The following is a 25,479-nucleotide window of genomic DNA, read 5'->3' on the forward strand; positions in this document are numbered from 1 at the left end:
CCAGCGGTCAAGTCAAGCAATGTGACTGCTAAAGTGATGCCACATTTAACTAATGCCGCACTCAGTCTAATGCCACCGATAAATTTAAGCAATTCCATTTAATGTCACTTGATTATTTCAGGGTTAGCTCTTGATTGTTAATGTATTAAAGATTTTTCAGCTAAGGCATTCTAATGCTGTTGCACAGTATACCAACGATGAATCTTGTTACTACCTTCAGATTTTTGCACTGTTAATGCTTATAGATTACATACCTCACTTTCATGAGATAACTCAAAAAATTGTACAGTGTCAAGAGGAAAGGTCAAGAGTGGGCACCTCCTCCTCCGGCTGTTCTCTTGATTCGTTCGATCAAGTTTTTATGTTTGATCGATTATCAAGATTGGGATAGCAATTTTTAGGTGCCCTCGAGTTCGAAATGATATTTACCTTGAAGGTACATGGTTTGCAATTTTTTATACTGTCATTAGTTAATAATGCTAGTTACCTTCAGACTTTTGTATTTGGTTTAATGCTCTTGCACAGCTAGTATAGCAATGCTGAAACTTGTTACCTTTACATTTTGTATTGTTAATTCCTATAGAAATCTTCCAGTGCTAGAGATTATGGAAATCTGTTCAGTAAAACCATTGTACTGTACCCTGGAATAAAATAACTACACTACTGTTGCACTAGCAACTGGATTAGTCTATGTTCGTACTATTTGAATCGTGTTGCATTAGCGTATGTACATATATAAAGTGTGGCAAGCTTTCCCAGATATGTGCTCAAGAAAACTACTACCTGTTTTTCTAAATACTAGACGTTTGGGTACTTTAAATTGAAATGCAAAAACGTCTTATATTAAGGAACAGAGGGTGTAGAGTTCACTCAAATTATCCCGGTAAAGCTAGTCACACCTTTTTTTAAATTAATGTTCATTATGTTATCGGAGGAGGTCTGTATGTTTGTCTCTAATGCATGTCGACTACATACCTGACATCATGATGTAATGTTAAGTCATTTCCTTTTGTACAGTGTCACTGAATTGTCAAGGCGGTGATGGCATTTTATTTTAGTTGAACTGCACAAAATATGCTTAAAAGAAGAGGAAAGGTCAGGAATGGCTCAATTTTTCAGAAAAAACTGTTGCCTTATTTATTCCTTCAAACATGTGGTTAGAAACAGTCTTGCTACCGTTTCCCATTAAGAAATTGGAATGCTTATATTTGTGAGTCTATGCTTCAACTAGTGCCACTTTTATAGTAATCACACTTTCAATATCTATGCAAACAGGGATGCTCGATTTTAGTGGAACTGCACAAAAAGTCCAAATGGTTCAACATTAGGAGCATGTTTTCTTCCAAACCTTTATATCCAATTGGTGGCACTATGAGCTGTTCATTACGAAGGTACATGGTTTGTTACTATCTTGCTAATCTTTTTGTACTGTCATTAGATAGTAATACTAGTGGTTTGCATGTGAATTTATTGGCAGGGTGGACCTACATTGGAGGTGCAGGACAGGATCAATGATTGGATGCTCAATTTCGGTTGTATCGATTTCACCTCTTCCGTCACTGCGAACATGGATATCCTTGGTCTGATGAAGAATAGGCACTATATTTCTGCTCTGAACCAGCAAATCAATTCAGTATGAAATTGTCCAGGGGAAAACATGACTGTATCAAATTTTCCAGTGCAAAACATGACAGATGCTAAGCGGAAGAGACGTGTTTAAACCGAAAATACAAGGTGGGGCATATGTTTACTAGCTGCTTGATATTTGTGCAGACAGAGATGTCTTCCCATTGCTATTTGGCAAACAAACAAAGTGACCGCAATTTTGGTTGAAATGCACAAGAGAATAGTATAGTCACTGCATGCAGTGCCATTTGAAAATAGACACAGAAAGATTGGATAGTCACTTCATGGACTGCAGAAAAGTAGTACTGTACTATTTATTGGCCAACACTAGGTGCTTCATTGCTTTGTTCTGATTATACAATGGGCATCATTTTGCCTAAGTTAAAGTTTGTATTCCGAAAATAGTCTCGCCGTGTGATCGAGAGAAGACCAAATCATATTGCAGTGGATGTTACTCCATCATGTGTGGTTCATTCTCATGGTTCCAGCTCTTGGTGAAACTAGTTACGTTCGCAAGAGGAATTGTAGACTTCACAAACAAATTTGTCTTTCACTCTGTACTGAATGTCAGCCAAGAGAAGCATCCATGTTAGTAGGAGGAACAGATGTTTTTTCTAGATCTTTGCTTTTGGAGCTACATATTTGTATATGATGTGTGAATCATTGAGATGCATTAACATGTTGATCTTATGTGTGGGAATCGTACTAGTTATTTTTGAATTTGGGCTACTAATGTGAACATATTACAATGCCAGGCCTGTGAGTCTCGTGTGAACATTTCGAATGGATCGGCTCTTACTGTTGTGCACAGCATGATCCTTATTTCTGTGTTCTCAGTGTTTACAAGTTACTAACAGTTCCTTATTTCTGTTCGCTCAGTGTTTACAAGTTACTGATCGATCACTAGCTAGCCTACTAATGCGCTCCTGGCAGTTTTAGTTGCGACGCAAGATCCGAAGTGGCAGTTTTTTGAATAAAAATGCCTACCTCTGAAGAAACTGACAAGCTGCTCTGAAGAAAATACCATGTGAATCTGAAGAAACTGCCACCATAAACGTTCGCAAATGCCCTATCTCCCAGCGAACGTTTATCAGCTAATGCGATCGTACAATACACCATCCGACCTACTCGATCCTACACGTACACTATCCGACCTACTCGATCCTACATAGATAAATAGCAGATCACACACATAGTACCTCATTTCCGGTTTGCAGGGCTCAATTCAAAAAACGACCTACTCGATCCTACACGAATAAATAGCGGATCACGCACGTACTACCTCCTTTTCGGTTTGCAGGGCCTAATGCAAAAATCTCACCAACCAAGGTAGATGATGAGTGGTGGAATCATTTTTGACAAGGAGGGAGTACCTCATCTGGATGATTCGAGTGCACTCGTTTGACCGTCATGCCGGCGTGCGACCCAACACGGACGGGACGCACCACTGACGAGACGGGACGACACAGTCATAATTTCAGTTTTCTAGTTTTCCATGGCAAGCTGGCGCGCTAAGCCATGCCTGCTTATGCATTGAATTCCGATGACCGCGATGACCGTTGCGTTTCCCACGACACGCTGGTTCGCCTACCTTCCGCTTATAATTACTGTTTCCCGGGCTTCTCCGGTGGTACCATCACCCAGCTCGCCCTATCCTCATAAGCCCCCACCGGCCCGACGTCGCTCGCCACTTATCCTCGCTCTCGCCACGTCCGCCATGCCCCCACCCATCCGCAATAGGCGACGCCGGAGGCGGTCACCGCCGGAACTAGTCTTCGGTTTTTCACCGGAAGGCAGACGGAGGGAGGAGGCATTCTATCGGTCTTTAGATGGCAATGCGGAGTATGAGGAGTTGTTGGAGCGCGACCGCGTGGCGGAGGAGCAGCGTATCGCCGATTTGTGCCGCCAACGGGACATGGAGCAGCAGCGCACCGTCGCTCTGAGTCGCGAGCAGAGCGCCCGCAACTAGGCCGACTACATGGAGGCCGGTGCCCGAAAAATAGCCCTGGAGGCTGTCGGGCACGCACGCGTCCGCGACGCCGAATTTTACTACAAGCTCGTCAAGTGGATTTCCCGCTTAGAAGCCGAAGCTTCGGTGGACCACGCCGGCATGGAAAGGGCCAACGCGTGCGAGCAACGCGCCCTATCGCACCTCTGGCAAGTCCGAGGCAAGGCGGAGGACGCCGGTGCCGGCATTTAGCGTGTACCGCAGATGGCGGTCGGCATCGTCTAGTTAGGTAAGAGTAAGTTAGTACTTGTACACTACTAGAGTATTAGTGGGAGTAGATAGTTAACTTGGCTATGATGGTTGTCAACGTGGAAGTTCAGTACTCTATATCTGGATCAGACCTGTTACTTTGCTCTGAATGTTGAACTTCCCGTTTGAACGTATGGAATGGGTTGTTATTTTTTTTAAATGGGTTGTATTTGTCCGCCACGGGTTTAGAGGCTGACTTATGGGCCTACCAGGTTGACGCGTACACAATCAGGAGAAGATTGTACGTGGAGAGGATGACAGCAGGGACCCACCAAGGTCATGGCAGTACGCAAGCAAGTGCCTCCTTATTTCAAGCCAATAATAAAATGGCTTCTCCTAATGGATTTCTGACATCTGGGTCCCATGCCATTGTCAACGTAGTCAATAAACGACAGAATTGCACAATGAGCGGCTGACACCAGGGACACAGCAGCTCGCCCAGTTATTTTTGTTTTGGGTTAATTTGATAAATGCCACTCCAAATCTGGTGATTTCGAGAAATGCCACTGCAATTTCCAAAATTTGAAAAATGCCATTTCATGCCATTTCCAATGGCATTTTCGAAGTCTGGAGTGTTGTTTTTCAAAGTTTGCAAAAATTGCAGTGGCGTTTTTCAAAATTTGCAAAAATTGCAGTGGCATTTTTCAAAGTTTGGAAATTGCAGTGGCATTTTTATGAATCGCCATAATTGGAGTGGCATTTATCTAATTTGTTTTTGAGACGGAAGCAGGGTGTCAACTGGGCTGTGCGGGGCACTCTCGCCTGTCTAGACAGCCTTCTCTTTTATGTTTACCACAGACCAGCCTAGTAGTTTCTTTCTTTCTTTCTGAAAATGGCTAGCCCAGTTTTTTTTTGATTTTTCAAGTAAGTCGCTTTCTCAGGCATGTTGGGCTGCAAATCTTTCAAGACGAGGAGAGCTTCATTCGGCTGGCCGAGAAAATGGCCTATCAGCAATGAGAAATGGGTTGTGCATTTTTAAAACACATCAAACCGGCAATTAGTTTCAAATTTGTTTTTTTTCATTTCGTGATTCTAAATTGCATTGATTTTTATGCGTGGACAATTTGTTGGATTTTATATTGATATACATTTATTTTTAAAATCTGTTTGAATGTGACTCGAAATTTTGGGATTAAAAACAGTTCGGACCGCACCGAAATATGCAAATTTCGTATAATTTTTTAACCGTGGCCAAAATATGGGCTGTAATGCTAACAAAAAGAATATGGGCTCCAAAAAAACCTTAAGAATTAGCAAATGGGCTGTAAGTTATTAGATATAATGGCTAATAATGGCAGATGGGTTGTACGTTTTTTTCCACAGATCTGAGGATTTCCTAAAAAAAAGGTTGACGCACAAGCAGTGACTGTTGGATGTCCATCCAACGGCCGCCGTGCTTCTTCAATCTCTGCTCTTCCTGCTCCATCCGCTCAAACAAGCGCCGGCGGGACTGCCTGCTCCCTCCTCCCGCAGCCGGCTGTGCTGCCGCGCAGGCCTCACCGCCCCACCGTACTCCCATCGGTGGCCTAGCCATCCCTCTACTCACCCACACCTCCTGTTATTCTCCGGCGACGGCAGACGAACCAGTAAACCCTCGTACTCCCCTCCGCGTGGGAAACAACTGCCGAGTCTTCCGTGTCGTTCCCTTCCTAGGCCTCGCCGTCGTCCACCGCCCTGGTGCTCTCGGCGCGGCGTGGTCAACGTGGTTAACAACCGACATGCATCTGAAGTGGACTGTATGTGGAGAGGCTGAGAGCTGGGTCCACGGCCGCACGCAACGAAATGCCTCCTTATTACGCCCAAAATAATGATTCCTCCACCTGACATCTGGGACCCACCAAAAGGACCTCTGTATTTCGCGAAAAAACGTTCCCGCCGCCGACAGCTCGGACCCACCAGCTATATCTTCGCACGCAAGGAAGTGCCTCCTTATTACGCACAAAAATGAATACTCCCCCTGCTAGCTGGGACCCAGCATAGTGGGAGGTTGACCTGTGGGCCTAGTAAGTTGATGGGGACGGAGGGCTTTGTCAACTTAGTCAATATGAACGATTCTAGCTCCAGTGATCGTACGATGTCCATCCAACAGCCGTAGTGCTTCTTCAACCTCTGGTCTTCTTGCTCCAGCCGCCCAAAGCAGCGCCGGTCGTGCCGCCCGCTCCTGCCTCCCGTGGCTGGCTGTGCTGCCGCGGAGGCCTCACCGCCCCCTACTACTGCCACCGCTGGCCAAGCCCTACGGCGACGGCAGCCTCACAACGCAGCCGAACCAGTGAACCCTCATACTCCTCTCCGCGTGGGCATCCACTGCCGCGTCCTCCCCGGCTCTGCGTCGTCCCCTTCCTAGGCCTCGCTGTCGTCCACCGCCTTGGTGCTCTCAGCACGGCGTGGTCAACGTGGTCAAGGAACGACATCCATCGGACGTGGACTGTACATGGAGAGGCTGATAGCTGGGTCTACAACCGAAAACAAGGAAATGCCTCCTTATTATGCGCAAAACAATGATTCCTACACCTGACACCAGGGACCCACCGGACGGGCCACTGTATTTCGCGAAAAAACGTTTATCCCTGACAGCTGGGACCCACCAGCCACATCTTCGCACGCAAGAAAGTGCGTCCATATTATGGGCAAAAAAATATGATTCGCCCCCTGACTGCTGGGACCCACCAGCTACATCTTCGCACGCAAGGAAGTGCCTGACAGTCGGGACCCACCTGGTCGAAGCGTACGTAGCGTTGTCATTCTGGTCGCGAACGTGTACGTACATACGATCGGTCTGTCTGCAGGCTGCAGCGATGAACCGTGGCCGTGCAAGGAAGGGCACGTGTCGTAGTAGAGGCGCGCACATAGCATGTACACGTACGTACAACAGCCAGGGTGCAAGAAAGAAAATACGGCCACGTACGTACATACGGGCGGGGTCTCGAATGCCTACTCGCGCATACGTATGGCCAGGGCTCGTGTACATGGCTGGGTCGAAACGGAGAAACTGCGTCGTCGTCGTGTTCATGGGGAGGCAACAGAATGCGTCGTGTTCATCGGGAGGCAACGGAACACGTGCTGTTCATTGGGAGCCAACCGGCTTGGACGGAACAGCCGATGGAAATGAGGCCTGGCGTACCGCAGAACGGAGGTAACGGCCTTGTGTTCGACCGGCCACGCTCGAAACGGGATCCTGTTCATCGGGAGGGGTCTGGCGTACCGCAAAATGGTTGAAACGGACTTCTGTTGGACCTCCTACGGTCGAAACGGGGTCCTGTTGACCGGGAGGGGTGTGGCATGCCGCAAAACGGAGGAAACGGACTTGTGTTGGAGCACTACGGTCGAAATGGGGGTCCTGTTCATCGGGAGGGGTGTGGCGTACCACAAAACGGGACTCCACATGATACTGTTCATCTCCACCGTCGACCTCCTCCAGCCTCCACGGGCTACTGTTCATCCACCGTCGACCTCCTCCAGCCTCCACCTGCGACTGTTCATCCACGGGCTCCTGTTCATCCAGCCTCCACCGCTCCTCCACCGGTTACTGTTCAACCAGCCCTCTCCACGAGGTCCTGTTCAACCACCCCTCCACGGGCTACTGTTTTCATCCAGCCCTCCACCGGCTACTATTCAACCAGCCCTCCACGGGGTCGTCCTGTTCATCCAGCCCTCCGCGGGGTCCTGTTCATCCACCCCTCCACCGACTCGATCGATCGGGGTCCTGTTCATCCAGCGGCAACGGCCTCTACTACCACGGGGGACTGTTCATCCAACCCCCCACCGGGAACTGTTCATCCAAACGCCCCAACAACGCTCACTGTTCATCCAGAGGCAGCATCGATCGGCTTCAGTTAGCAGCAGTAGCGAAGGAATCACTCGGGTTCAGTTAACAGCAAGGGATCGATCGATCGCTCGGGTTCAGTGTAACGCGTAGCCTGCAGTGCAATCGCTCGGGTTCAGTTAGAGCCCAACGCCTCGCACCCACACGCGTACGTGTACGAGAGAAACGCGCATCGCTCGGCCCCCGACCACCCACCGTAACTGGGAACTCCCCGATATTTTCCGCGCCCTCGCTTCTACCACGGTTTTTTCCGTCATGGACGGCCCAAAGAATGTCATGCAGTTGCGTCTCCGGCCCGCCCAGGACGAAAAGCCCATTTTCTGTCATGATTTTTTGTCATAGAAGTAGGACCCCACCACATCTATGATGATACCGGGTTTTGTCACAATTATCGTCATAGAAGTGTCATAAGTATGATAGAAAAAAAATTCGTTCGGCCCAAAATGTCACGGATGTATCTTTTTCTGTTGTGATATACGAAAGCTTGCCCAATTCGGCCAAAAAATTTACCGCAGCAGGTTGGTGCCATGTCATGACACCATGCCAAGTTTTATGATTTTCAGGCGTGTTTTGGATTTACATGAATTAAAAAACCAAGTTTCTCAATCTTTCCAGCCGAGCCACGACGCCCAGATGTTTGAATTTCATTCCCATTTCTTGCATGGGACCTAGAAATTCACCCAAACACACATGTGATTTTTCAACCAACTTTGGTGCACCGGAGCATGTGCTTGTAGTTTCATGATAGCATGCCAAGTTTCATGAATTTCAGACGAGTTTTGGATTTACTAGAATTTCAAAACAAGGTATCTCAATGTTTTGTCGGCAATCAACAGTGCCCTGGTGTAGGATTCCCATTTCTTGCATGGGACCTAAGCATGCACCAAAGGACACAGATTTAATTTTTCAACCAATTTATATGCACTGGAGCATGTGCATGTACTTCAAATTTGAATTATGCACATAAAATGCCTAGAAAACCCAGTTAATGTATAAAAATGTCCAAACGAACCCCGAAAAATTCGAAAACTTAACACAACACTCCTGTTGTTCTATGTTGACACTAGAAATTTTTTGAAAGCAATAAGAGGCAACGGATATCGTTTCATCCCCAAAGGTGGCACGTTCCCTACCGAAACCATCAGGCTTGTTGTGAGAAGCTCTGGTTTGTGAGAAGCTTATAACCAAACCTGCCCCAAATGGGACAAAAATTTCACCACGACATGTTGATGCCGCTCCATGATACCATGCCAAGTTTCATGAATTTCAAACGAGTTTTGGATTTACTAGAATTTAAAAACCAGGTATCTCAACGTTTTGCCGGCAATCAACAGTGCCCTGGTGTTTGAAATTCATTCCCATTTCTTTCATGGGACCTAAGCATGCACCCAAGGACACATATTTGATTTTTGAACCAATTTATATGCACTGGTGCATGTGCATATGTATTTCAAATTTGAATTATGCACATAAAATACCTAGAAAACCCAGTTAATGTATAAAAATATCCAAACGAACCCCGAAAAATTCCAAAACTTAACACAACACTCCTGTTGTTCTATGTTGACACTAGAAAGATTTTGAAAGCAATAACAGGCAACGGATATCATTTGGTCCCCAAAGGTGGCACGTTCCCTACCGAAACCATCAGGCTTGTTGTGAGAAGCTCTGGTTTGTGAGAAGCTTATACCCAAACCTGCCCGAAATGGGACAAAAAATTTACCATGGCATGTTGATGCCGCTCCATGATAGCATGCCAAGTTTCATGAATTTTAGATGACTTTTGGATTTACTAGAATTTGAAAACCAGGTATCACAACATTTGCGATTGAGTGACGATGGCAGAGTGTTTGACATTCATTCTCATTTCTTGCATGGTACCTAAGCATGCAACCAAGGACACAGATTTGAATTTTCAACCAATTTATATGCATTAGAGCATGTGCATGTAGTTAAAATTTGTATTATGCACATAAATGCGTTGAAAACTCAATTAATGTATAAAAATGTCAGAACAAACCCTAACACAACACTGCTGTTGTACTATGTTGACACTAGGAAAATAATTGAAATCAAGAAGAGGCAACGGATATCGTTTCATCCAGAAAGGTGAAACATTCCCTACCGAAACCATCACACTTGTTGTGAGATGCTCTGGTTTGTGAGAAGCTTATACCCAAACCTGCCCCAAATGGGACAAAAATTTTACCACGACATGTTGATGCCGCTCCATGATAGCATGTCAAGTTTCATGAATTTCGGACGACTTTTGGATTTACTAGAATTACAAAAGCAAGTACGTCGACGTTTGCCGGAGAGCCACGGTGTCGTGGTGTTCGAAATTCATCCCCATTTCTTGGATGGGACATAAGCATAAACCCATGAACACATATATGATTTTACAACCCATGTTGGTGCATCGGAGCATGTGCATGTAGTTTAATTTTGAATTGTGCACCTGAAATGGCTAGAAAATCAATTTAATGTATAAAATGTCCAAATGAACCCTAAATAATTCCAATTCTTTCACGACACACATATAGTTGCATGTTCATTGCAGATAAAAGGTCTAGCAATTCAAACACCGTCCATTGCCGTTGTGACCCCATTATGTAATTCAAATCAAGATGAAAAATTAAGTAGATCCCACACAGTTTATTATCACCAACCGTGTGAGATGCAGTACAAAATATCCTGGAGCACCGTCGGTGTATAGTACGCCTATGGCTTACGCGAGAAGGTGCGTCGGCTACAGTCCACAGTCGGCGTGTCAAGCACACAAGCTCGCTCCTCAAATACTACTGCCTCGCAATCTCGAAAATATTACTGCCTCGTAATCTTGAAAATATCTACCGCCTGAATGGTTTTAATGTTTGATAGCACACGATTAGTATATGCGGACCGTGTGCGATGTCTGTTGATAATCCCCAAGTGCAAGGAATCGCCGTAGCAATTTCCAAAGGTGGAAGTGATAAGTATGGACTGTCAAACCCACAAGGACCTAAAGGTAAGATCAATATTCTCTCAAGCCCTATCTGCCACTGATACGGCTCTACGTACACCGAACGTTTGCTTCCAACTAGCAACAAGAAATAGAACTATGTTGTGGGTATGAAGAGGATAACTTTGTATGATATCGGAGAGCTAAAATATAAAAGTAGGTGCTCATGAAGTTGGAATATATTACTAAATATTATAAATAGCGAGTGTGGAATAATGGTGGATGGTGTGCGGAATTGTCCTAGGCAATTGTTAGCAAGACCGATAGTCGTCATTGCAATTTCATATGAGGGAGAGGCATAAGCTAACATACTTTCACTACTTGGATCATATGCACTTCTGATTGGAACTCTAGCAAGCATCCGCAACTACTAAAGATCATTCAGGTAAAACCCAACCATAGCATTAACATATCAAATCCCCTTTATCCCATACGCAACAACCCCCTTACTCGGGTTTATGCTTCTGTCACTCAAGCAACCCACTATAAGTGAATCATGAACGTATTACAACACCCTACAGCGGGAATCCCTCACGCTTGCGCGACACGGAGGGCACCATAGGACAGCACCAAAATAAAACATACAACTCGTACCAATCTAGATCATCAATCAACCCAAAGACAAAAGATATCTACTCAAAACATCATAGGATAGCAACACATCATTGGATCATAATATGTGGCATAAAGCACCATGTTCAAGTAGGGATTACAGTGGGGTGCGGGAGAGTGGACCGCGTAAAAGAGATGAGGATGGTGATGATGATGGTGATGTTGATGAAGACGATCACCTCGGCGATGATTCCCCTGTCAATGGCACTCCGGTGCCACCAAGAGAGAGGAGGAGAGGTTCTCCCCCTTGTGCTTCCTCCTCCATGGCCTCCCCCCTAGATGGGGAAAGGTTCTCCATCTGATCCTTGGCCTTCATGGCGATGATGGCCTCTCCCGGATACTCCTCCATGGCCACCGGTGATGATGGCCCCCTCCGGCAGGGTGCCGGAGAGGGCCTAGATTGATTTCTCGTGGCTATAGAGGCTTCTGGCAGCGGAACTCCCGATCTAGGTTAATTTTCCGAGGTTTCTGTATTTATAGGAATTTTTGGCGTCGGTCTCACGTCAAGGAGGTGCCCGAGCTGTCCACGAGGCAGGCCCACGCGCCCAGAGGGGGTGGGCGCACCCCCCACCCTCGTGGGAAGCCCGGGACTCTTTTGGACCAACTCCGATGCTCCGTGGTCTTCTTTTGGTCCATAAAAAATCATCAAATATTGGCACGTCAATTGGACTCCGTTTGGTATTCCTTTTCTGCAAAACTCAAAAACAAGGAGAAAACATAAACTGGCACTGGGCTCTAGGTTAATAGGTTAGTCCCAAAAATCATATAAAATAGCATATAAATGCATATAAAACATCTAAGATGGATAATATAACAGCATGAATACTTCATAAATTATAGACACGTTGGAGACGTATCAGCATCCCCAAGCTTAATTCCTGCTCATCCTTGAGTAGGTAAATGATAAAAGAAATAATTTATGAAGTGTTAATGCTAGCAAGTGCTTAAGTTTGATCAATGATAATTCCAATCACTTTTTCTAGCATCATTATATGTCATAACAGTAGCTCATCTCATAAAACTTTTCATGATCAAGTAACAAGCTATTCACATGTTAAAGTATAGATCATAAACTTTCTTGAAAACTAACAAACCGTGTTATCAGTCATCAAACAATTACAATTCATCTTATTTTCAGGAATAGTCTATGTCAGAGCTTTGATTTAGCAAACTCCACATACTCAACTATCATTTCGTCTTTCACAATTGCTAACACTCACGCGATATTTATGGGTTCAAAGTTTTAATCAGACACAGAGAAAGATAGGGGCTTATAGATTCGCCTCCCAACCTTTTACCTCAAGGGTAATGTCAACAATAATAGTTCATGATGCCTTACATCCAAATGGATATATATATATATATCAGAATCTTTCCAACACAATGTGCTTGCCAAAGGATAAAATGTAAAAAGAAAAGGTGAAAAATCACCTGACTCTTGCATAAGGGTAAGAGATAAAATTAAAAGGTAGGCCCTTCGCAGAGGGAAGCAGAGGTTGCCATGCGCTTTCAGAGTTGGATGCACAAAATCTTAATGCGAAAGAACGTCACTTTATATTGCCACTTGTGATATGGACCTTTATTATGCAGTCCGTCGCTTTTATTTCTTCCACATCACAAGATCGTATAAAGCTTATTTCCTCCATACTAATCAATCATACATATTTAGAGAGCAATTTTTATTGCTTGCACCGATGACAACTTACTTGAAGGATCTTACTCAATCCATAGGTAGGTATGGTGGACTCTTATGGCAAAACCGGGTTTAAGGGTATTTGGAAGCACGAGTAGTATCTCTACTTAGTGCAAAGAATTTGGCTAGCATGAGGGGGGGAGGCAAGCTCAACGTGTTGGGCGATCCATGACAATATACTTTATTTCAGATATAAGAAAACATAACCCATTACGTTGTCTTCCTTGTCCAACATCAACCTTTTAGCATGGCATATTTTAATGAGTGTCACAATTACAAAAGATGTCCAAGATAGTATATTTATATGTGAAATCCCTCTTCCTTCAATATTCTTTCATGAATTGTTCAAGTGACCAATTCTACGTTTGCTAACTTTCAATAAGTTTACTACCTATACTTATTATGTGTGAAGTCATTACTCCCCATGTTATAAGCATATGAAACATATATAAATTTTAAGTTTATGACATTCAATTTATTCAACCATTTACTCATAGGATATACGTGAAGCACATGAGTAAATGACAAACTACTCCAAAAGATATGAGTGAAGAACACTGAGTAGTCAAATAATTAACTAGCCATGGGAGGATTCTTTTTCATTCAATATTTCAGGTCCAATGATTTTATTCAAACAGCAAGTAAAATTGAAAATACGCTCCAAGCAAAACACATATCATGTGACGAATAAAAATATAGCTCCGAGTAAGGTATACCGATAGTTTTGAAGACGAAAGAGGGGATGCCTTCCGGGGCATCCCCAAGCTTAGGTACTTGAGTATTCCTTGATTATTACCTTGGGGTGCCTTGGGCATCCCCAAGCTGAGGGTCTTTCCACTCCTTATTCTCCTCATATCGATATCTCACCCAAAGCTTGAAAACTTCAATCAGACAAAACTTAACCAAACTTGTGAGATAGGTTAGTATGATAAAGAGTAAACCATTCACTTTGGTACTGTTAAGGACAAGTTTCATAATTGTTCTCACACAATTCCTACTGTACCATATCATTTCTACAATTTATATTGATAAATATAAGTCATAGAAACTAGAAAACAAGCAAACTATGCAATGAAAACAGAATCTGTCAGAACAGAACAGTCTGTAATGATCTGAACATAAACAATACTTCTGATACTCCAAAAATTATGAAATAAATTTGTGGACGTGAGGAATTTTTATATTAATCTTCTGCAAAAAGAATCAACTAAAAAGCACTCTTCTGTAAAAAATGACAGCTAATCTCGTGAGTGCAAAGTTTCTGTATTTTACAGCAAGATCACATTAACTTTCACCCAAGTCTTCCCAAAGGTCTTACTTGGCACTTTATTGAAACAAAAGCTATAAAACATGATTACTACAGTATATTAATCATGTGAGCACACAAAAACAGTAAGGATAAATATTTGGTTGTCTCCCAACAAGTGCTTTTCTTTAATGCCTTTTAGCTAGGCATGATGATTTCAATGATGCTCACATAAAAGATAGGAATTGAAACACAAAGAGAGCATCTTGAAGAATATGACTAGCACATTTAAATCTAACCCACTTCCTATGCCTAGGGATTTTGTGAGCACACAACTTATGGGAACAAGAATCAACTAGCATAGGAAGGCAAAACAAGTATAACTTCAAAACTTTAAACACATAGAGAGGAAACTTGATATTATTGCAACTCCTACAAGCATGTATTCCTCCCGCATAACAATTTTCAGTAGCATCATGAATAGCAACTTTGTTCTCATAATCAATTGGAACATCTTCCGAAATAGTGGAATCATTACTAGCTAAAGTTGACACTCTTCCAAATCCACTTTCATAAATATCACACTAAGATTCAACACCCTCCAAAATAGTGGGATCACTAATTCCTAAAGTTGACACTCTTCCAAACCCACTTTAAATGATAGTATTATTCATACTCCAAGAGATATAAGTGAAGTTCATGGAGCACTCTACCAGTACTATATACTAACCAATATCCAAGCTCAAAATATGTAAGTGAAGCACACGAAGCATTCTATAAAACCATACTCAAAAGATTTAAGTGAAGCACAAAGAGCAATTCTATAAGATCATACTTAAAAGATATAAGTGAAGCACATAAAGTATTCTATAAATCAATGAAGGGCTATCTCATGCTAGCATGGTTCTTAAAGGAAAAAACAAAAACACAAAGGACACAAATCATGTGAACAAAACAAAAACCGAGGTATACCGATAATTGTTGAAGAAGAAAGATGGGATGCCAACCGGGGCATCCCCAAGCTTAGATGCTTGAGTATCCTTTGAAATATTTACTTGGGGTGCCTTGGGCATCCCCAATCTTGAACTCTTGCCTCTCCTTATTCTTCTCATATTGATAGTTCCTCGATCTTCGAACACTTCATCCACACAAAACTTTAACAAAAACTTTGTGAGATCCGTTAGTGTAATAAAGCAAATCACTACCTTTAGGTACTGTAATTAACTCATTCTTTATTTGTATTGGTGTTAAACCTACTGTATTCCAACTTCTCTATGGTTCATACCCCTCGATACTAGCCATAGATTCATCGAAATAAGCAAACAACACACGCAAAACAGAATCTGTTAAAAACAGAACAGTCTGTAGTAATCTGGAATTTTGGTAAACTTCTGTAACTCCTAAAATTATGAAATAAATTTGAAAATTTTAAAAATTTGTACAGAAGTAATGTGCAAAAAGTTTCAGACCCATTTGACTCTCCAGTAAAAAAAATTAAAATCACGCACTATAGCCAAAGTTTCTGTTTTTGTTCTGCACATAGTAAACAAGCAATCTAATCATCCTAAAAGCAAAGCTTGGCACATTATTTTTATAATACAATGGATATATACAAGGGGGTAATTATTTACAGATAAACTTCCATGAAAAATTCTACATTGTTTCCGTGAGCATGAACACAAGTGCTCAAGGTCGACCCTCACTTCTTCAATGCATAACTTTCCAATCACTTCTCTTTTTGAAAAACTTTTTAGGCATGAGAGGCAAGTAATTTCTTTTTGTATTTTCATTCTTTTAATATATTTTTTGTATGTTTCACCCACAACTAAACAGAAAGAAAAAGGAAAAACAAAATCTACTTAGTGAAGAAAGCAAACGAGCACACACGAGAATATCAACCCCACGCTATTGCTCCCCGGCAACGGCCCCAGAAAAGAGCTTGATAATCCCCAAGTGCAAGGAATCATCGTAGCAATTTCTAAAGGTGGAAGTGATAAGTATGGAGTGTCGAACCCACAAGGAGCTAAAGGTAAGATCAATATTCTCTCAAGCCCTATCTGCCACTGATACGACTCTACGTACACCGAACGTTTGCTTCCAACTAGCAACGAGAAATAGAACTATGTTGTGGGTATGAAGAGGATAACTTTGTATGATATCGGAGAGCTAAAATATAAAAGTAGGTGCTGTTATCATGAAGTTGGAATATATTACTAAATATTATAAATAGCGAGTGTGGAATAATGGTGGATCGGTGTGCGGAATTGTCGTAGGCAATTGTTAACAAGACCGATAGTCGTCATTGCAATTTCATATGAGGGAGAGGCATAAGCTAACATACTTTCTCTACTTGGATCATATGCACTTATGATTGGAACTCTAGCAAGCATCCGCAACTACTAAAGATCATTAAGGTAAAACCCAACCATAGCATTAACATATAAAGTCCCCTTTATCCCATACGCAACAACCCCCTTACTCGGGTTTATGCTTCTGTCACTCAAGCAACCCACTATAAGCGAATCATGAACGTATTACAACACCCTACAGCGGGAATACCTCACGCTTGCGCGACATGGAGGGCACCATAGGACAGCACCAAAATAAAACATACAACTCGTACCAGTCTAGATCATCAATCAACCCAAAGACAAAAGATATCTACTCAAAACATCATAGGATGGCAACACATCATTGGATCATAATATGTGGCATAAAGCACCATGTTCAAGTAGGGATTACAGCGGGGCGCGGGAGAGTGGACCACGTAAAAGAGATGAGGATGGTGATGATGATGGTGATGTTGATGAAGACGATCACCGCGGCGATGATTCCCCTCTCAATGGCACTCTGATGCCACCAAGAGAGAGGAGGAGAGGTTCTCCCCCTTGTGCTTCCTCCTCCATGGCCTCCCCCCTAGATGGGGAAAGGTTCTCCATCTGATCCTTGGCCTTCATGGCGATGATGGCCTCTCCGGGATACTCCTCCATGGCCACCGGTGATGATGGCCCCCTCCGACAGGGTGCCGGAGAGGGCCTAGATTGATTTCTCGTGGCTACAGAGGCTTCTGGCGGCGGAACTCCCGATCTAGGTTAATGTTCCGAGGTTTCTGTATTTATAGGAATTTTTGGCGTCGGTCTCACGTCAAGGAGGTGCCCGAGCTGTCCACGAGGCAGGCCCACGCGCCCAGAGGGGGTGGGCGCGCCCCCCACCCTCGTGGGCAGCCCTGGACTCTTCTGGCCCAACTCCGATGCTCCGTGGTCTTCTTTTTGTCCATAAAAAATCATCAAAAATTGGCACGTCAATTGGACTCCGTTTGGTATTCCTTTTCTGCAAAACTCAAAAACAAGGAGAAAACAGAAACTGGCACTGGGCTCTAGGTTAATAGGTTAGTCCCAAAAATCATATAAAATAGCATATAAATGCATATAAAACATCTAAGATGGATAATATAACAGCATGAATACTTCATAAATTATAGATACGTTGGAGACGTATCATCTGTTACTCCCGCTCTGCTTCAGTCGCTTGATTCAAATTTTCAGTAGCCCCGGCATTTTACTCCCGCCTCTGCATCCCTCACAATCTCAAAAATATCTGCTCGCCCTTGATCCAAATTTTCAGTAGCCCCGCCTTGTTACTCCCGCCTAGTAAAATTTTCAGTCGCCGCAGTATTTCCTCAAACACCACCTTGCCCCCCCTCCACACACACTCCCCAAAACCTCCGCTCACACCGACTCACACCACCCCCGAAACCATTGGTAGGTCGCCGCCATCGCCGCCGCCTCCATCCTCAACCTCTGCCTGTGTGTTGGGGAGCTCAAGGAGCCAATGGCCAAAAAGAGGTTTATCACGGCCTTTTCGCCTGACGCCGGCGAGGTGGCCGTCGAGGTGTCCACGTCATCTTCCGTGGGCTCGATCCGCCATCGCCGGTCCCATGATCCGCCCGACGCCGCGCCCCTATGCCGGTTCGAGGACTTCCCTGTCCTCCCTCGGACCCGGCAGCCGGCGAGGTCCTACCTCGGGGTCCGGCAGTGGCGGTGGGGGACGTGGGTCACCGAGATTACAGATCGGGAGACCCACACCCGCTGGTGGCTCGGTAGCTTCCACACGGCTGAGCTCGCGGCCACGGAGTATGACCGCTGGCAGGTCCGCTACCACGGCGCGGCGGCTAGGCTCAATTTCCCCTTCGGCACACGTCCGGTCGACCTCATTCCGCCGGAGCCAGGGGAGGTGAGCTCGACTATGGCGCGGGAGGACCACGAGGCGTGGGAGCGCCTCGAGGCCGAGGCCGCTGACGAGGCCTACATGCAAGAGCTCCGCCGGCAGCACCCGGAGCTCATGGAGGCGGAGCGGGCGATCTTTGCCAGCACGGAGGGTGGTGAGGTTATCGCGCTCTCCTCCGATGACGAGGTCGAAGGCGGCGAGGACGGCGGCGTGGAGGGCGGCAAGGTTATCGCACTCTCCTCCGATGACGAGGTCAAAGGCGGAGAGGACGACAGCGTGGAGGGCGTCGAGGTGGCTCCCGAGGATGAGGAGATCGACATCGACGAGTGGAGGAGTGCCTTCCCAAACGACCCCGACGACGACACCGGCTCGGACCCGGCTCGCGGCACACCGTACGTGACGAGGAAGGATTGGCTCGACCTCTACTTCCACTGAAAGTAGTTTAACTTAGTTTAAATTTATGTTTTATGTTCGGTTATGCAAAACTATCTATGTTTATGTTTGAATGCATGCTACTTTCTATGCTTATGTTTATGTTCGGTTATGCAAAACTATCTATGTTTATGTTTTATGTTCGGTTATGCAAAACTATCTATGTTTATGTTTGAATGCAAAACTATCTATGTTTACAACGTTAAGTTTAGGGGATCGACTAGAAAAGGCCAAAAATTGCTGGAGTATATATATATATCCACTAAGCGTTTTAGTCCTTTAACTTTTAAAGGATCGGCTAGAGATGGCCTTGTGACTTGTTTATTTCAGTTCTTCACAATGTGATGCTCTATATGTGCAACTATTTGCCGTGTAGTTCAATTTCATCAATGACAGTTCAACAATACCACTATGAATTATGATATTTGGTTGTTTTTAAGGATATTGCAATTAACATGCCTTTTCGTTTTTTAACAATAACTAGTGTACTTTAGACCTGCACAATACGAGTTTGAATGACTATTTGCTTGTTTTTAAATGTTATGCCTGATGCAGTTAACACACCTTTCCACTTCTTGTTTTGCTTAACTAGCGTGCTTAAGCCTGCACACTGAAGCTACATAGCAACATGCATTGTACTGAATGACTAAATATGCAATCCCAGGCTACATAGCAACAAGGAAGAGTGTTACCTTAATGTTCTGATGATGTCTAGATATACATGTAATAAAATTTTATATAATGGGATGGAGGGAGTGTTGTACTACATCATTTTGCAATTGTTGTTTAGCTTCTAATATTAACTTGGTGCTTTTAGGTACATATGTCATTGCCAAAGATCCACCCTTCGACCCTTTCTGCGTATGGGGCAATGAGATATTCATGAACCAGCATCAAGTGAGGAAACTGATGTTATTAAAATGGGTCACAAGATGTCAATCGAACTATTTTTTTACACTTTATGCAAGACAACAGTGAACTGCAGGATGGTAAGTAAGAACCCTGTAGCCTTCTTTTTACTGCCCGTAATGAGTTGTGTTAGATGACAATGTCTGAATCTTTTTTCCTTTGTAGTGGATCCTGAAGCAGTTTACTCAAGATTACCTCTCAAACTACATGATTGGCGGCCGGCCATCACAAGGGGTTGGACTAGAGTCGTGCGTGCCTTCTGCATCCGGGAGAGCACAATAGGGCCATTCCGCTTCACCTTGTTCAGCAACCAGAATGTCTGTCGCCTCTTTCTTTTCCATCTGTAATAGTACAAGTATAGAACTCTGGTTCGTCATTCTTTATTTGGTGCTTATGTAATTCTTAAACAAATGTACCTGTGAATCGAATAATGCATTGCTTGTTTCAACCTGATGGATATGAATAAAGCTATAGCCTACTTTCAAGTTTTAGCAGCAATTAAATTAGGGCGAAATTATGGTGTGCGGGTCATTATGGCGCACACGGTTAATAAAGCACAGCGTGTGCGATATACATCATAATCCGACAGGGTTCACGGAGAGGAAACGTGTGTAACAATGCACACAGTTGCCGTTTGCAAAGAGTGTGTGATGTCAGACACTATCACATATGGTGCGGGAAAACTAAATGTGTGTGATTGTCTACCTATCGTACACGGTTTATAATCATGAACTGCTTGTGATGTGCTAGGCATCATAAACGTAGAGCCAGTTTGGTATGTGACTGGAAAACTCCCGTGCCTGGAATCTGCCTGGTTTTAGTTAAAACCATAAAACTCCGACTGCGATGGCAATGCGAGCATAAACGAGTAGCAAGGATGAAGCATTTGGGATATTTGAGATATCGGAAACGATTATATAGGGACAACTGTATGCATCAAGGCTCCCTATTCGCGACAGTTTCTGGGTCGTGTGGGAATGACCCCCCTATCGCCCACACTCACTTGGCGACGGTTCCAAATGTCGTCGCAGAAAGGGGTTAAAAACCGTTTGTATAGCACCGACGCGTACCAGTGTTTGACACTGATCCGGATGACTCTAAGTCACAAATCGGATACGTATTTATATTGAATGGTGGAGCTGTCAGTTGGTGCAGTTCCAAGCAAAGCGTCGTGGCGGGATCTATGTGTGAAGCGGAGTACATCGCTGCTTCGGAAGCAACGCATGAGGGAGTCTGGATGAAGGAGTTCAGATCTGATCTAGGTGTAATACCTAGTGCATCGGGTCCAACGAAAATCTTTTGTGACAATACTGGAGCAATTGCCATGGTGAAGGAATCCAGATTTTACAAAAGAACCAAACACATCAAGAGATGCTTCAACTCCATCCGTGATCAAGTCAAGGAGGGAGACATAGAGATTTGCAAAATACATACGGATCTGAATGTGGCAGACCCATTGACTAAGCCTCTTCCACGAGTAAAACTTGATCAGCACCAAGACTCCATGGGTGTTAGAATCATTACAATGTAATCTAGATTATTGACTCTAGTGCAAGTGGGAGACTGGAGGAAATATGCCCTAGAGGCAATAATAAAGTTCTTATTTATATTTCCTTATATCATGATAAATGTTTATTATTCATGCTAGAATTGTATTAACCGGAAACTTGATACATGTGTGGATACATAAACAAAACATAGTGTCCCTAGTAAGCCTCTACTAGACTAGCTCGTTAATCAAAGATGGTTAAGTTTCTTAGCCATAGACATGTGTTGTCATTTGATGAACGCGATCACATCATTAGGAGAATGATGTGATGGACAAGACCCATCCGTTAGCTTAGCATAATGATCATTAAGTTTTATTGCTTTTGCTTTCTTCATGACTTATACATATTCCTTTGACTATGATATTATGCAACTCCTGGATATCGGAGGAATACCTTGTGTGCTATCAAACGTCACAACGTAATTGGATGATTATAAAGATGCTCTACAGGTATCTCTGAAGGTGTTTGTTGGGTTGGCATAGATCGAGATTAGGATTTGTCACTCCGAGTATCGGAGAGGTATCTCTGGGCCCTCTCGGTAATGCACATCATGATAAGCCTTGAAAGCAATGTGACTAATGTGTTAGTTGCGGGATGATGCATTACGGAACGAGTAAAGAGACTTGCCGGTAACGAGATTGAACTAGGTATGAAGATACTGACGATCGAATCTCGGGCAAGTAACATACCGATGACAAAGGGAATTACGTATGTTGTCATTGTGGTACGACCGATAAAAGATCTTCGTAGAATATGTAGGAACCAATATGAGCATCCAGGTTCCGCTGTTGGTTATTGACCGGAGAGGTGTCTCGGTCATGTCTACATAGTTCTCGAACCCGTTGGGTCCGCATGCTTAACGTTCGTTGACGATTTGTTGTTGGGGATCGTTGCAGAAATTAAAAAAATTCTACGCATCACCAAGATCAATCTATGGAGAGAATAGCAACGAGAGAGAGAGGGGAGTGCATCTTCATACCTTTGAAGATTGCGATGCGGAAGCGTTACAAGAACGCAGATGAAGGAGTCGTACTCGCAGTGATTCAGATCGTGGTTGATTTTGATCTAAGCGCCGAACAACGGCGCCTCCGTGTTCAACACACGTACAGCCCGGGGACGTCTCCTCCTTCTTGATCCAGCAAGGGGAGAGGAGAAGTTGAAGGAGAGCTCCGGCAGCACGACGGCGTGGTGGTGGAGCTTGCAGTTCTCCGGCAGGGCTTCGCCAAGCACTACTACTACTACGGAGGTGTTGGGGAGGGAGAGGGCTGCACCAGGGGAAGGGGTGCGGCTCCCATGCGCCTCCCCACTATATATAGGGGTGGAGGGGGCTGGTTTCTTGCCCTCCAAGTCCATTGGGGCGTTGGCAAAGGTGGGGGAAAGAAATCCCATCATTTCCCTTCCCCACCGATTATTATCCCCCTTTTTTAGGGATCTTGATCTTATCCCTTCGGGATATGATCTAATTCCTTCTAAGGGGGGATCTTGGTCCGCCTTGACCAGGGGTGTGGGGCCTTGCCCCCACTACCCACGTTCATGTGGGGCCCCCATGCAGGTGGGCCCTGATAACCCACAAGTATAGGGGATCGCAACAGTTATCGAGGGTAGAGTATTCAACCCAAATTTATTGATTCGACACAAGGGGAGCCAAAGAATATTCGCAAGTATTAGCAGTTGAGTTGTCAATTCAACCACACCTGGATAACTTAATATCTGTAGCAAAGTATTTAGTAGCAGAGTAATATGGAAGTAATGGTAACGGTAGCAAAAGTAATATTTTTGGGTTTTGTAGTGATTGTAACAGTAGCAACGGTAAAGTAAATAAGCAAAGAACAATATGTGAAAAACTCGTAGGCATTGGATCGGTGATGGAGAATTATGCCGGATGCAGTTCATCATGTAACAGTCATAACATAGGGTGACACAGAACTAGCTCCAATTCATCAATGTAATGTAGGCATGTATTCCGAATATAGTCATACGTGCTTATGGAAAAGAACTTGCATGACATCTTTTGTCCTACCCTCCCGTGGCAGCGGGGTCCGAATGGAAACTAAGGGATATTAAGGCCTCCTTTTAATAGAGTACTGGACCAAAGCATTAACACATAGTGAATACATGAACTCCTCAAACTATGGTCATCACCGGGAGTGGTCCCGATTATTGTCACTTCGGGGTTGCCGGATCATAACACATAGTAGGTGACTATAGACTTGCAAGATAGGATCAAGAACTCACATATATTCATGAAAACATAATAGGTTCAGATCTGAAATCATGGCACTCGAGCCCTAGTGACAAGCATTAAGCATAGCAAAGTTATAGCAACATCAATCTCAGAACATAGTGGATAATAGGGATCAAACCCTAACAAAACTAACTCGATTACATGATAGATCTCATCCAACCCATCACCGTCCAGCAAGCCTACGATGGTATTACTCACGCACGGCGGTGAGCATCATGAAATTGGTGATGGAGGATGGTTGATGATGATGACGGCAACGAATCCCCCTCTCCGGAGCCCCGAACGGACTCCAGATCAGCCCTCCCGAGAGGTTTTAGGGCTTGGCGGCGGCTTCGTATCGTAAAACGCGATGAATCCCTCTGATTTTTCTCTCCCCGAAAGTGAATATATGGAGTTGGAGTTAAGGTCGGTGGAGCGTTAGGGGGCCCACGAGGCAGGGGGCGCGCCCAGGGGGGCAGGCGCCCCCCCCCCACCCTTGTGGATAGGGTGTGGGCCCCCTGACATGGATTTTTCTTCCTGTATTTTTAATATTTTCCAAAAAGATGTTCCGTGGAGTTTCAGGTCATTCCGAGAACTTTTGTTTCTGCACATAAAAAACACCATGGAAAGTCTGCTGAAAACAGCGTCAGTCCGGGTTAGTACCATTCAAATCATGCAAGTTAGAGTCCAAAACAAGGGCAAAAGTGTTTGGAAAAGTACATACGACGGAGACGTATCAACTCCCCCAAGCTTAAACATTTGCTTGTCCTCAAGCAATTCAGTTGATAAACTGAAAGTGATAAAGAAAAAACTTTTACAAACTCTGTTTGCTCTTGTTGTTGTAAATATGTAAAGCCAGCATTCAAGTTTTCAGCAAAGATTATGACTAACCACATTCGCAATAACTCTTAGGTCTCATGTTTACTCATATCAATCGCATAATCAACTAGCGAGCAATAATAATAAATCTCGGATGACAACACTTTCTCAAAACAATCATAATATGATATAACAGGATGGTATCTCGCTAGCCCTTTCTGAGACCGCAAAACATAAATGCAGAGCACCTTTAAAGATCAAGAACTGACTAGACATTGTAATTCATGGTAAAAGAGATCCAGTCATACCCAATATAAATTAATAGTAATGGATGCGAATGACAGTTGCGCTCTCCAGCTAGTGCTTTTGATAAGAGGGTGATGACTCAACATGAAAGTAAATAGATAGGCCCTTCGCAGAGGGAAGCAGGGATTTGTAGAGGTGCCAGAGCTCAATTTTGAAATAGAGATAAATAATATTTTGAGCGGCATACTTTCATTTTCAACATAACAACCAAGAGATGGCGATATCTTCCATGCTACACACATTATAGGCGGTTCCCAAACAGAATGGTAAAGTTTATACTCCCCCTCCACCAACAAGCATCAATCCATGGCTTGCTCGAAACAACGAGTACCTCCAACTAGCAACAGTCCCAGGGGGGGTTTTGTTTGCAATTATTTTGATTTAGTTTGCATAAAGCATGGGACTGGGCATCCCGGTGACTAGCCATTTTCTCATGAATGAGGAGCGGAGTCCACTCCCCTTGAGAATAACCCGCCTAGCATGGAAGATACGGACAGCCCTAGTTGATACATGGGCTATTCGAGCATACAAAACAGAATTTCATTTGAAGGTTTAGAGTTTGGCACATACAAATTTACTTGGAACGGCGGGTAGATACCGCATATAGGAAGGTATAGTGGACTCATATGGAATAACTTTGGGGTTTAAGGGATTGGATGCACAAGCAGTATTCCCGCTTAGTACAAGTGAAGGCTAGCAAAAGACTGGGAAGCGACCAACTAGAGAGCGACAAAAGTCATGAACATGCATTAAA

This window comes from Triticum aestivum, chromosome 6D (assembly GCF_018294505.1).
Source record: "Triticum aestivum cultivar Chinese Spring chromosome 6D, IWGSC CS RefSeq v2.1, whole genome shotgun sequence".
Lineage (NCBI taxonomy): Eukaryota > Viridiplantae > Streptophyta > Magnoliopsida > Poales > Poaceae > Triticum > Triticum aestivum.